Genomic DNA, 14,243 nt, shown 5'->3' on the forward strand with positions numbered 1-14,243 from the left:
GTTTATTTCCTAAACCCAACAGTGATTTCTACCCCAGCAAGCTGAAAAAGCTGCACCGGGGAGCACGCCGCCACCTCGATATCTTCATTTCCATCTGAAATCAAACATGATCGGTAACTAAGCTTTTCCGAAGCCAGCGTCTGCCCCCCACCTCCGGCCGGGAGAAGACAGTTAATCACAGCCTTGGAAGATGAAAGACGCGCGAGCCCAGCGGAACTCTCCCCGGCAAAGCTGCACCCCGGGGGGTCATGGAAGCTGGGGGAGGGACCATGATTTCTTGATGCAATAACATATTGAGACACTTTCTGCTTTTCACTCCCTCTGGAGTAAATATAGGGCATCTCACCCATGAAGGGTGATTATAGCTCCTAAGAGGAGGAAGCGACTTATTAAGGTCGTGTTCCCGGGCAAAGGGAAGATAAGAAATCAGTATTGATAGCGAGGAGCAATTCGCAGTTTCCCCTATAAAAATATATTTTCTCTGAAAACTGTTTTGGCAGTTGGGTGATTATCATGATGATTATTAATTTGGGTCTGAAATTGACTGATCTTTGCAGGCGGTTCTGGCGCCTCGAGCTTTCAAAAGACAACTTTTCCCACTGTAATCGCCCCTGGAATATTTTACGTTGCACCTTCCTCCGTAAAGCAATTAAAGACGTTTTAAAATGTGAATTGGTTACCTAGCTCCATTAAAAAAAAAGTCCCCATTTACTCTTTAGTGTCTTATTTGAAAATATTAAACCTCCAAACTGAACCAAACAAACAAACAAAAAAGCAGAGGAGACCTTTAGAACCAAACATTTACTCAATCTTTCGCAGGAACCATTTCTCCTTTGATCTATTGTCACGAGCCTTTCGCTGGAATTTGCTCCAAAAGAGACATTTTTATTTGCTTTTGTTTCCCTTTAAATAAGGTTATAGCATTTTTTTGGGTCCCCTAAATGAAGACCAGAAGCCCCCACACAAGATGAAGTAAGTCCTTACAATGTTGGGAAAGAGTACTGCTTCCTTATAATAAAAGGTGTTTAAAGGGTTCGCTACAGCTTTAAACAGAATTACAATTTACTTCTTTCAAGTGTCCAGGCCATAAATTCTTCTCAATTCCCTCTCTCTCTCCTTGTCGGAATTAATGAGATCAGATCTGATCAGGGCGCTGATGTGTTCAGCGCCAAATCACACAACAGCGCGCGCACCGTAATGGAATTTGCATCTAATGCATACATAAATCAAACATCTTTCTGGACATTTTCATATGCATAATGTCATTTCATCCAGCGCTGTCTGTGCAGAGGGGGAGATTTTTCTCTCGGAGAGAATGACTTTCTGTAATGCTTTCATTCTATTTTCGCTGACTGCGGTCCGGGAGAATGCAGTCGGTCGGAGAATCTTTCGGGGCGCGGCTGACAGTTCCTTTTCCGAGAGGGGTCCTTTACATTTATCATGCCTCTTCCTCGGGGGCTTTGTTATGCAAATGTGGCTGAAATTGATAATTCCAAAGTGCTTCATTTCGGCTCCTCGGCGGTTGGAGATGGTAGATAAAAAGAAACTGACAAGACACACTGATTGCCCTCGGTGCTTGTAACTCTCTTGCTAACAAGGGCTGGATATTGTTAAAAATTCCTATTGTTATGAGGGTGGCGCTCCCATTATGCAGGCCTTGCAAATTTCTGATTTGAATATTAACCCTTTAATCACTCAGCCCTTTTGGCCCCTCCAAAAAAAAATTTTTTTTTTTTCAAAAAAAGCCAATTGCCGTCATCAATGGCTTCAGGACCCCAAACATCGAACTATATTCTTCTATTATGGTGAACAGCTGGAGTAGACTGAACACACTTTATTAATCATTTGTTCCTGGGGTAAACTTTACATTTTTATTTTTCCATAGGGAAAGAAAAGGGGTGATCTCTAGCAAGCCCTTCCCCTGATGCTTTGGAGAGACATTGGGACCGAACCACCATTTGCACACAAGACTAGAAATTAGTAGTTGTGGATAACGATTTGCAAGCAGAACTGGGCCTTGTCACCCCTGCCTCCCACTCTGAAAAGGGCCGAGCAGTGTCTTCCTGTGCAGACCCAAGAAGGCCTCAGGGAGGTGATGTGTGTCTGCTGTCACCAGAAGTAAGTTTATTTTACCTGCCTGGCCAGGAAGAGGAGGAACAAGAAAAATATCCCCAGCATCCCCCACCTAGACTAGAACAGGGTAGCAGACTTCTGAATACCATTTCCAGGGGAGAATTGCAAATTGAGGCCGCTCTGGGCATTAGCATAGCAATGAGGCCCTGGCAGTAAACTGCCTTGCCAGCAAAGGCTGTGAGCCCGGGCTGGGGCCCTCGTGGGGTGCGACGCTGGACCTTTGAGGAGTGTGGCTGTGAATATTTCTCAAGGTCTGAGCCACCCAGATATCAAGTCCTGAACACACATGTCTCAGAAATAGATCAAACTCACCCCCAGCTTCCCCGGATGAAACAATAGGACCAGAACAAGAATTCACCTGTCAGCTAATTCAGATTGGCAAGCCGGAATCTCTTAGCTGCTTTCCTGAGGTGGCAATTGTCCATCAGGTAATCAGACTCATAGTGAAACCGGAAATCTCATCTCTTTTGGAAATGTCGCTGGTTTGAGAATGGATAGCTGCAGATCAGTCAATTACACTTATTCCTTCCCAATGTAACTGTGAATTTGGAAAAGACTGCTCAAGGCTTAGACTGATAAGGACAGGCCAGGGCTCCCAGTCTTGACCCACGAGGTTGCCATAAAATCCTTCTTTTGGTTCCTGAGTCTGTAAAAGACCCCGCCAAATGATGGCAAACAAGAGTGGGCCATACACATCAGGTGGCCCACACCCCTGGGAGTGTCTGCACCACTGTCTACCTCGGGCAGGCCCTGTCAGGGCCCCAGGGACCGGGATGCTCTCAGAGACCACACAGCCATGCACAGACTGAGAATCTGTGCACAATCCAGGCAAGGACTCTACATCTGTGGGGTCTTTTCTCAGCAGGCCCCACCTGCTTGCTAGCCCAGGTACAGAGCCTTACTGTACCCTTCTACAGGGCTCTCGGCACACAGGCAGCCTCTTTCGTAACAGTATTTCTCTATCCATCATCGTTCAAAAACTCTACGTTATAGTGCTCTGACTGCCAGCATCCGAAAAAAATTAAAATCCTAAAAAATAAAAGCATCATCTCTTAGAGGTAAAAATTTGATAACGTGGTAGCATCGGGAGATGGCTTTATGGTCCCCTGCCTATGGGCTCATGTGTCAGGGTGCTGTTTTTGTCTTCAGTATAGTACTTTCTGTCAGGCCTTTATAGGTATGCTGACTGTCATTAGTTATGGGAGCGCAGCCACGTTCCCGTAATTAAGACTGAAGTCTGCACTCCCTAAACTTAGTGTGAGCCGTTAAATCAGCAGGTTATATTCAAAAATCACAGTCCAAACCATGCCTATTCATTAATATCTGCTATGGTAATCATCTCCAATAGTTGTAATTCCGGCTGGACCTGCCAGATCCAGTCCACACCCCAGAAGGATCAAGGAGATGTACAAAGCTTGCCCTTTCCTAGGAAAAGGACCGTATTTCAGTTTTGCAAGAAGCTTTTAGGGTGTGTGAGAGTTAAAGATGTGCCCTGTGCATTTAACGCCTATTTTATTTTCAGTTACGCTTTGCAGCAAATCTAAATACCTCACATTATCTGCAGATTGACAGATATCACCAAACACTTAAAAGTGAGGGTCTTTCTTCCTTTTTCCTTTTAGAGTCTATTTGAATGGGGAGAATCCTTCATCTTTTGAAGAGGATGGTATCCCCTCTCCTCCTCGGTTCCTTTTTGATCCATGCACTGAGAATGTCCTAGAGGCTCTAGGTGTGGCTATGGTTGAGAAAAAGGATGTGGGTAAGGCTCTGAACACTTGGGTCCTCACAATCTCTGCAGGGTGGGGGAACGGAAGGCGTAAGACCATTCTAGCTTGTTGGTACTTGATTTTCCAGTTGCCTGTGTGTTGGGGCTTTGGCATATCCCGCTGGAGTCTGAAAGACAGCCTGTCATACGCGGAGCCTGCAGCCCGCTGAAGTGGGGAAACGTGGCAGATACACAAACAGTAGCTGGGGTTGAGTTGTTTTGATTTGAGTTAAACAGAGAGTCCTCGGAGGGGCCGATGTATATCTGCTAGGTTCTCCCTCTTTTCAGGTTCTCCCTTGGCAACACAAGAGGAAAGGGGCTGGGGACTTGTGAGGAGTCAGAACACCCAGGATTCTGTGCTACAGGAAAGGGCCAGGCACCCCTTTGGACTTACCCCTTCTGTGTTTGGAACAGGGCAGTCAGGAATTCAGCCCAGAGTGCACAGCCTTAGATAATTCCCCTGCAGGTGGTCTTCCGAGACAGCCCAGCAGTTCTTTCTAAATCTCCCCTCAGTGAAGACAGGCAGAGAGGTTTTGAAGAGTTGGGAAACACTGCCTGCATGCAGCTTTGCGCGGTGAGCAGGGCTCTTCCTGTTTCCCAGAGAGAAATAGAAAGATGCGGCGAGAGGGCTGTTGCTGGGCTCAGTCTACTTTCCTTGCATGGTGATTTTGACTTTACCCACTCATCTGCCCCGCTGTGCCCAGGATATTTGGGTCACTGAGTCAGGATGCCTGACTTGGTAAATGGGGACAAACCAAAGAGTAGTTAAGAAGTTGAGAATCATGCAGGGGAGTTAGTCAAGTAGAGACTGCATTAGGTTGACATCAGTCAGGGGTCTGGTCAGTAAAGACTCACCCCTCCACCCTCTCCTCTCTTCCTCCTTCACTTCCCCCTCTTCCTCCTTCCTCACCCATCCTCTTGCTTCCCCTCCCCCCTCCCCTGCCCTTCTCCTGCAATAGGAGTCTTAGCAACTTTTAGGCCCAATGTTTAGTTTGGAGGGAGGGCGAGGCCCAGATCTCCTGGCTGCTGTCACTGTCTTTTCTGGCTGGAGACAGATACTTTTTAACAGTGCTTCCTGTGGCTGCAAACTCGCCTGCTTTACCGAAATGAAACTTTAGTTTCCTCCCCCACGCATGGAAGGGTGAAGCTCTTAATGCCTTGCCAGAGTTCTTGGAGAGGATCCAAATGTATCAAATCAGAATTTATTTTTTTTTAAATTTAGTGATTTGACCATAAAAACTTTATAAAAAAAAAAACACAAAGCAAAACAAAACATAACAAAGCAAAGGAAAAAAAAAACCACTAGGCTCAATATTGTCTCTGAAGAGAGCAGGTTCTGAACGGTCCTCATTTGGACAAAGTTAATTACTGTACAATGATTGCGTTTTAAATTTAGTTTCTAGATGCAGTGATTTTTAAAGCTCACAACTGGGGAAAAAAAATAAGTTCCTCCATGTTTGGCTCAGTAATTGCCTTTGTTAGCAACAGACATCTTGTGTCTCATGGTCCCCTTGCCCTGAGCTGGTAGAATGCAGACCTGGCACACAGGGACAGCTCCACACCTCTACTTAGAACTGTTCTGTATGACACACTAGAAGGCCAGATAACCAGCTGAGGAGCTGTGTCCCTGGGTTGGGGAAGGTCAGCCAAAACAGGCCCAGAGTCCTTTGCTAATCTTGTGTCTTACTGTTTTATTTTCCCATACATCTTTGTGGGTGTTTCTTGACACGTGTGAGTATGAGTGTGGTTGCGTGTATGTCATTGGGCACGTAGGGGTAGGCACAACCTTGAGGGTTGGTCCTCTGTGCTCACATTCTTCCTCAGAGCTGCCCTGAGATTCTTGTTCTCCTGTCTCCCACCTTACTGTCAAATCCAGGACCACAGATGTGCCTTTAGGAGGTTAGGGGATTCGAACTCGAGCCCCTTTTCACACTTGAGATCTAAGCCCTTTACCCACTGAGCCGTCTCCCCAACCTGCGTAATTTTCTGTCTGTGAGTAGCATCACACAGCGACTGCCCCTTTGGATCTGACTCTGCTCTTGTAAATGCTAACAATCGCTTACTTTTGTTAGAACTTATACATTTTCATGGCCAAGTCTTACTCCACCATGTAGAGCACGTCTGCTCATCTTCTGTGGTTGACTCATTGCTCCTGCCTGCGGCAGTATGAATTGTTCTGCTGTGAACCTTGATGGAGGAGTATCTAGCTGAAACCCACTTTGACCGGATTTGGGGGACACATGGTCGTTGTACCGTTAACTTTCTGAGGATCCCAAGGATCCACTTATAAAGGAGAAAATTAGGAGAAAAATGTAATGTCTGGTCTTCTGTAGTTAGCAGGATTTGAAGGTGAATTTGTCTGGCCTGCCAGCTCACGACCTTCCTCTCCCAAGACTTACCCTTCAAAGCAGAAGGTCCTGCTTGGCTCTCTACAGAACAGCGGCAGTCAGAGGGAGCTCACCTCTGAGGCAGTAGTGACAGTCACAGGAAGGGGCTCCAGAGAGCCTAAGGGACATCCTCAGAAGGGTGGGGACTTCTCTGAGCCTCATTATCTCTGTACAACTTGCTAAAACAACAACAACAACAACAACAACAACAACAACAAAACAAACAACAGAGAAAAACAAAACCAAGTTGGGTAGACGGTGCTGCTCCACCCCAGCTAGATCAGATGTGCTGTAGTTTAAAGATGTGGTCTGGGAGGATCACCCTGGGAGGACCACCCTGGGAGGATCACCCTGGGAGGATCACCCTGGGAGGATCACACCACTGCCACATATTCTGGATAAGGGAAGTGGGCTCCTGATGAGCTGGGATGAGGTACAGGATTTCTAGGTCCTGCCTCCCCTTGCTCTGTCCAGGCTCAATCTCAAGTGCTGTGGGAAGAACTGTTGGTGAGTGAACTACTGAGATCTTCGTTCTCAGCCCTGTGGGGCTATGTGCATACAATGTGAGGTCACACACTCCAACAGTCTAGTTGCTTCAACATTTCTGTGTGGATTTAACTTGGGGAGCACCCAGGCCGATGAATCATGGACTCTTTCTGCGGGCCACACTTCAGAACCCTCCCTGCTGAGGGCCGTTTGTCAGATACTGAGAGCACACCTTTGTGCAAATCCGTGTCTTCTCCTTGTCCTGGGTTAAGGCAGGAATTTAGTCTGATTTAAAAAAAAAAAGTTTTCTGTAATATCTTGTGACCTCAACCTTTTTGTTTTGTATTGTTTTGAATAATTCAAGATTTGTATAACTGTCATGTTCATTACTTTTTGGCTATATCATTCAAGATAAAAAATTAGTTATATATATATATATATATATATATATAGTTTTTTGTTTTTTGTTTTTTTGAGACAGGGTTTCTCTGTATAGCCCTGGCTTTCCTGGAACTCACTTTGTAGACCAGGCTGGCCCCAAACTCAGAAATCCATTTGCCTCTGCCTCCCAAGTGCTGGGATTTAAGGCATATGGCACCACTGCCCAGCAAAAATTAATTTTTAAAAGACTTATTTTGTTTTATGTGTACGCATGTTTTGCTTGCATGTATATCGGTGCACCAAGTGAGTGTCTGGTGGCCAGATAGGACAGAAGAAGGCCTCAGATTCCTTTGGAAGTGGAGTTACAGACAGTTGTGAGCTGCCATGTGGGTGCCTAGAATTGAACCCAGGTCCTTTGCAAAAGTAGCCAGTGCTCTAACCATTGAGCCAGTTCTCTAGGCCTCTAAGTTGTTGGTTTTTTTTTTTAAACTTCTCACTCCAAATTGGTATTGGATTATGTATTGGGCCAAACAAATCCATCCTTTGTAGAAAATAACATTAAATACAACTGGAGCTGGCAAGATGGTTCATCAGGTGAGGGCGTTGGTCACCAAGTCGTGTTGCCTGAATCCAGTCCTAGAGGCCTGTATGGTGGAGGAGGAGGACTGGCTCCTGCAGGCTGTCCCTCAGCTGCCACATGCTGCCATGTGTATCCCACCCCCACAAAGTAAATAAGTACAAGAACAAACAACCAAAACCAACCCCAAAACCAACCCACAGCCAATATCATAGATCAAGTGATCTGAAGTCAGAACTCACAAGGAAATGTCATTCCACCCAAGAGTCCATGGCTCATCAGGGCTTTTGAGATTAAATGCCCCTGTTAAAGGTCATTTCCTTTTCTTTGAAGTGGCTGTCTTTAGTCTTTATTATGTAACAAATTCAAACGATTCTTGTCTGGGTTTGTACCTCATTTCCCTCCTGTCCCTGAAGTAATATTATTATTATTATTTTTTGTCAGACTCTTTCCTCGACTTCTGTGGCACTTGCCAAGTCAAGTCAAATTCCCATTTTTCTTCCATTTTGTCCAGTGTTACTTGGGGCACCCCCACCTCCACCTCTACTCTCATTCCTAGACCCAGGCAATTAGGAATAACTGATGTCTCTCCTCTTCCCCTGCTTCCCTTCCCAAGACTTAAATACACAAGCCAGAGTGAGGCTGCTCCAGGATTTATGAGGGAGAAGAAGTTGTGCCCCCTGTAGGGTACCAGGTAGCCACAGTGCATTCAGTGGGAGTGGCTCCTGGCCACACAGAGGACACCTTGGCCTCACAGAGAATGAGAGATGGTTTATTCTGGAGTCAAATGTGAGTGACCATGGCCTGGGCACACAGATCTAGGGTAGCGCCCCCCCCCCCAAATCCACATTTCACTGTGGTAATAATTCATGAGGTTCTATAGTAACAGAAGAAAGAAATCACAAATCTGAATGCTTCAAATACATTGGTGGGACAAGTATATCCTATGAACCTCACTTGCTGCCTGGTGGCATTCTTAGACGTGGGGTTAATAGAGGAGAGGGTTTGTGTATTCATCCCTAAAGGATTTATCTGATAGTCAAAATAACGTCAGGTCACACACAAGGTGGATTATGACAGGCTGTTAAAGCTCAACATTATTTGGCATGGCAACAGTGGATCGGCAACATTCCAACCTCTCTGTGGTTACAGATGTGTTAATGAGTTAATCAGCAGCCATCTGAGAATGTTTCAGGTAGGGATGGCTGCTACCCCTGCTGTCTTTCCCCACCTCCATTCCTTCTTCTTCCTCCTCCTGCTCCTGTGCCTCCTCCTGGAAAGGTCACACTCTTACTAGTTACAATGTAGACTCTTTGTTGTTGGCTGGGAGTAGGAAGCATCTTTGGACATGTCTATAGTGTGTATCACTGTGAATGCCACATTGTGACAGCAGAGTCGGTTCATACAGTCTGTGATCCTTAAATCACAGACATGTGTGACTTCACTTCACTCAACCTGTGCATCACGATCCCCTGAGGGTCAAGGGACCTTTCCACAGGGGTCACCTAAAATGATTGAAAAAAAAAACACATATTTACATTATTATTCATAACACTAGCAAAATTGTAGTTATGGAATAGCAAAGTACGTAATGTTATGGTTGGGGTCACCACAGCATGAGGGACTGTATTAAAGGGTCGCAGCATCAGCAACGTTGAGAAGCACTGAGGTGACTAGACAGTCCTTCAAGAAGACTTTACATCTCAACAGCTTGCCTATTTAACACAAATCACTTTTGCCCAGAGACCAGCTTATGCTGTGGACAAACATCTCGGAAAACTGCTTTTGACAAGATGCAGACTCATTAAAGCTTTATAAATTCAAATAAACAGGTGTTTGAAAGTTCATGTCTCGAATCTCGATTTACAGGTTTTGTAAAGAGTATTTGGCCAAGATGATCAATACTCCCTCTTTTAAAATGGTTAACTTGTCCAGTGTTGACTTGAAAAGGTAACTTCTTGGTCATGAAATTAAACAAGAAAACCCCTAACCAGCCTGGCTCCTACATTAAACAAAGACCCCAGAGGGAAAGACAGAAGGATGCAGAGCCCCAGAGAGCTGCACCTCCCTAAAGGCAGGATGATAGGCGGGCGGGCACAAACCCGGTGAGTGATAGCACTGGAAACTTATTTAAAATAAATGGTTTTATGTAAGAAAATAACAAAAGCAGCCTATTTATAGAACAGATAAAAGAGCACAGATCTAAATATGGACTGCAGCAGCTGTCTCTGCGAAGGACCTTACTATGCCATTTATTTAAATGATTTCCTTAAATTCTTTTTCTTTTAGACAGTGCACTTAATTCCGCGAAGTGGCATTATATATTTGTTTATATTTTAGCTTCATCACCCTCCCAGGGGCTCTGTTGGTATAAGTCCTGGTCTCAACTTATCAATAAAGTATTTAATAACGGCACTTATTTTTCCGCTTGCCTTATGCTATTAACTCTTTGTAATAAATACAAAGACCATCCATTTAAGAGGGATTTATTATTCCGAGGCTAAAAATACTTGGTTAAATTGCATAAACTTAGCAATTATGTATTTTTTCCTCAGGTGAGGGAAAGAGAGGTGGGGGGAATCTATTGGAAAAGCCAGCCTAAATTGATGTCACCTTTGCTTTTAAAAGCATTAAAATTGGCTCTAATTCCTCTCCAGCTCACTGCACATCCACGTACACTGTGGTAGAACAGTAAGAAGCAACGGGCACCTCATTAGGAAACGGGCTTTCATCGTTATTAGAAAGAAAAGTCGTACTGTATTGGGACTCTCAGCTGATTGGGAGCAGAGTGGGATGTCTTTTTCATCAATTAAAAAGCCAAATCAAGTAAATTTGATGGAATTCAAGCCGCAATATCTGTAGGGATGACACTTCTTATAGGAGCCAAAAAGTGTCTGTTGGCAACACCCTCTGAGTCTTTGACCCCTAGTGAGAACAGACCCCTAATTGATCTGATTTCACTGATTCCGTATGGTACAGAATGTTAGACTGGACCAGGGGTTAGTAAAGAGACTTAACTGGTGCTGGGAAAAAAAAGGCTAGTTGGTAAAGAGAGGACCTAAGTTGGGAACCAACATAGAAGTCAAGTATGGTGATGTATAGCTGTAATGGCAATGCGGGTGTGGGAGTTGTCTGGGGAGCTGAGGTGGGGGACTGGCAGGTTCCTGAAACCCACGGGCCGGTCAGCCTAGCCCAGTAAGCAAGCCTCTGGTATTGATGAGAGTCCCTGTCTTGGAAACTGGAAGTGCCAAGTGATGAGGCAAAGTCAGCATGCGTTGACCTCTGACCTACACATGCAGACACACAGGCCTGGGCCACAAAGCACACGGGAGCACACACCAAACCAACACACACCTGAGATTTCCCTCTATCTATTCAGGAGGCAGTCAGTTGCACCAGATGGCCCTGGGGTTTGGAATCACAGAATAGGATGCATTGCTTGGTCTGTAAAATGGGTCTGTGAAAAAAAAAAAAAAAAAGAATCCCGTTTGAATTATGTGACTTTAGATAGAACCATGTAAAGTAAAAAGTAAAAATTAAAAATGACTTCCCCATGTCTTCATTTGGAATATATATATATTATGTATATATGGAATATATATTATATATGTATACATATATATGAAATATATACACACATATATAGAATGTGTGTATATATATATTTGAAATATGGTGAAGACAGTGTATGAATACCATAGCTTCTTTGCACCTCCTTCTGAGTTTGGAGTGGACACTCCCGCTATCTTTAGTTAGGACACATGCAGATATCCGATCACAATTAAAGAAATTCTGAGTCTCGGGATTCCTACAGGGGAGGCAGAAGCCTCCATCTTGTCCTGGACGACTGTGGCAGTATCTGTTTGCTGCTTGGCACTCTACAGTACCCAGGGCTTACTGGGAGACCAGTGTTATCCTTAAGGCTCAAGCAGAGGTTTTCTTCTCTGTAATTTTTTAAACATTCGTGTAGTTATTTGTTGCACAGTCGTGCACACACCTGTGTGTGTGTGTGTGTGTGTGTGTGTGTGTGTGTGTGAGAGAGAGAGAGAGAGAGAGAGAGAGAGAGAGAGAGAGAGCCTCTGTGTAAGTGTGCCTGTGTGCCTGTATGTATGAATGGACATGTCTTTATGTTTGCTTCTATGTGTGTGTCACGCCTATGTGTAAGTAAGTAGATGATATGTGAATGAGCATGTGTGTGTCTGTGTATGTGCGTGTGTGAGTGTGTGTTTTAATTAGTGTGTGTGAGTGTGTGTTTTAATTAGTGTGTGTGTGAGTGTGTTTTAATTAGTGTGTGTGTGAGTGTGTGTTTGAGTTAGTGTGTGTGTATGTGTGTGTTTGAGTTAGTGTGTGTGTATGTGTGTGTATTTGAGTAAGTGTATATGTATGTGTGAGTGTGTGTGTGAGTATGTGTGTGTGTTTGAGTTAGTGTGTGTGCATGTGTGTGTGTTTGAGTAAGTGTATATGTATGTGTGAGTGTGTGAGTATGTGTGTGTGTTTGAGTTAGTGTGTGTGTGAGAGTATGTGTGTGTGAGTATGTGTGTGAGTGTGCATGTGTGTGTGTTTTAATTAGTGTGTGTGAGTGTATATGTGTTTGAGTTAGTGTGTGTGTGAGTATGTGTGTGTGTTTGAGTTAGTGTATATGTATGTGTGAGTGTGTGTGTGAGTGTGAGTATGTGTGTGTTTGTGTGTGTGTGTGAGTGTGTTCTGACATGGGTGCAGTTGGACATGTGGAGTCATTGACCTGTCACATAGTCTAAGCCATGTCAAATATGATTCACTCCCTACTTCGATCATGTAGACATGTCACATATTAACTAAGCCTGCTTCCTCACAACCCAAGACTTCTCTTTCCCTCTGACCCCTTGCTGGTGAGGACCGAGAGGCTCCTCACTGATAAATCTCTTGCCTGAAGGCTGACTTGATTTAGCTCTTCCCTCTCTTCTGAACATCTTCTCCTCTTCTCCCCTAAATCTAACACTGGGACCTGAACTCAGGACTTCTTCCAATCTAGGCAAGTGTTCTACCACTAAGCTATAATTCCAGCCCTCTTTTTAGTTAGTTTTGTTTTGTTTTGTTTTGTTTTGTTTTGTTTTGTTTTTGTGTTGAGGCATGGTCTTGCTGAGTTGCCTAGGCTGGCTTTGAACCTACCGTAGCCCAAGCAGGCCTTGAACTTTGCTTACTCCCATGTTAACCTCCCCAGTGGCTGGGATTACAGCCTTGTACCATGAGCCCCAACTTCACTGCATTTTCCCGTTCAGTGCAGAAATACCCCTCCAATCTCAAGAACCTTCTGCTCTCTTGGTAACCCTCAGCGAATAATCACACCACATGCCATAAATGTCTCTGGCACCCAACTTGAATGACAATTTGCCAACTTTTAAAAATTTACAAAAAAAAAAAAACAAAAAAAAAACAAAAAAAGAAAGAAAAAGAAAAGAAAAAGAAAAGAAAAAGAAAAAAAAGGAAAAAAAGAAAAAAGAAAAAAAAGTAAAAATTTTGGGCTTAAAATTTAATTTTGTTTTTTGGATGCTTTGGTGGTTTGCCATGCCTTATACAGAAATGAACTCAAATAAAACCATTTCTGCTCACTGGAGATTACAAATTCACTCATGTTAGATATAATAATCAGAACTCTGAGCTTAAACCCAATCTGTTGAAATTTGTAGGAAAATCTTAAAGACCTAAGCTGGTTTTTTTTTTTTTTTTTTCTTCCCAGAACTGAATTTCTCAGTAGATCTTGCATGTACAGACTCTGCGGCAACCTGGGCATCTCTGGCGTGGAATGGGACAGGCTCGGATGCGTTGATTTGTATCTAGATTTCTGAGCACAAATACATTCCGCTGAACATTTTGGGGTTAATGATGACAGAAGCCGAGAAAGCCTGCAGTGTGTGGGGGGTGGGGGGGGGGAGGTGAGGGGTTTTCACAACAAAAGCCAGATTAAAAACCATATTGTCGACACACCTATTTTTGGACATGGGATGTATGTTTTTCCAGAGGGGAGACAAGCAGGGAGGGAGGGGGAAGAGAGAGGGAGGAGAGAAAAACAGCTCCTCGACCTGGAGAATAAAATTGTTTTCAAATCTGTGTACCTCGAAGATTCTTTATTGTAAAAAATGGTTCCAGGCTGCGTCTGATGCTGGTGTGTTTCTCCTGGTTATTATAACCCTTGTCTTCACCTATGATAAGTTAGCTTACCTTGGGATGCTAATGTTTGGTGTAGCCCAGGAAAAAAAAATACCAGGAAAGTACTTATAAAGTAAATAAGCTTTAATTAAATATCATTGTCAAGCATTAATCATTATAGCTCTGCTCCCTATGGAAATCAGGGTGGAGATTCAATTTGTTTTGATTATGTGTGGATTTTAACGGAAGCCTTGCTTGTGTGTTGCTGTGATCAGCCCAGCCCTTTGCTGCAGGAGTCTCTCCTTGAGGTGCTGAGAAGGAGCCTTCTGCTTCCGTCACAGTGAGAATCAGCGGGCTTTAATGTGCAGGAGTTCTTCCCAGCGCATCT

The 14,243-nt window shown here is 44.1% G+C and overlaps 1 long non-coding RNA gene across 1 annotated transcript; it reads left to right on the top strand.

Moving 5' to 3' along the window:
• Positions 1–828: 828 nt before the first annotated feature.
• Positions 829–13,609, top strand: Gm32876. The gene is made up of 4 exons (XR_381898.1): positions 829–972; positions 1,886–2,118; positions 3,756–3,892; positions 13,446–13,609. It is a non-coding gene; the product is annotated as a predicted gene, 32876 (long non-coding RNA).
• Positions 13,610–14,243: the final 634 nt, after the last annotated feature.

Source organism: Mus musculus, chromosome 12 (genome assembly GCF_000001635.26).
Source record: "Mus musculus strain C57BL/6J chromosome 12, GRCm38.p6 C57BL/6J".
NCBI lineage: Eukaryota > Metazoa > Chordata > Mammalia > Rodentia > Muridae > Mus > Mus musculus.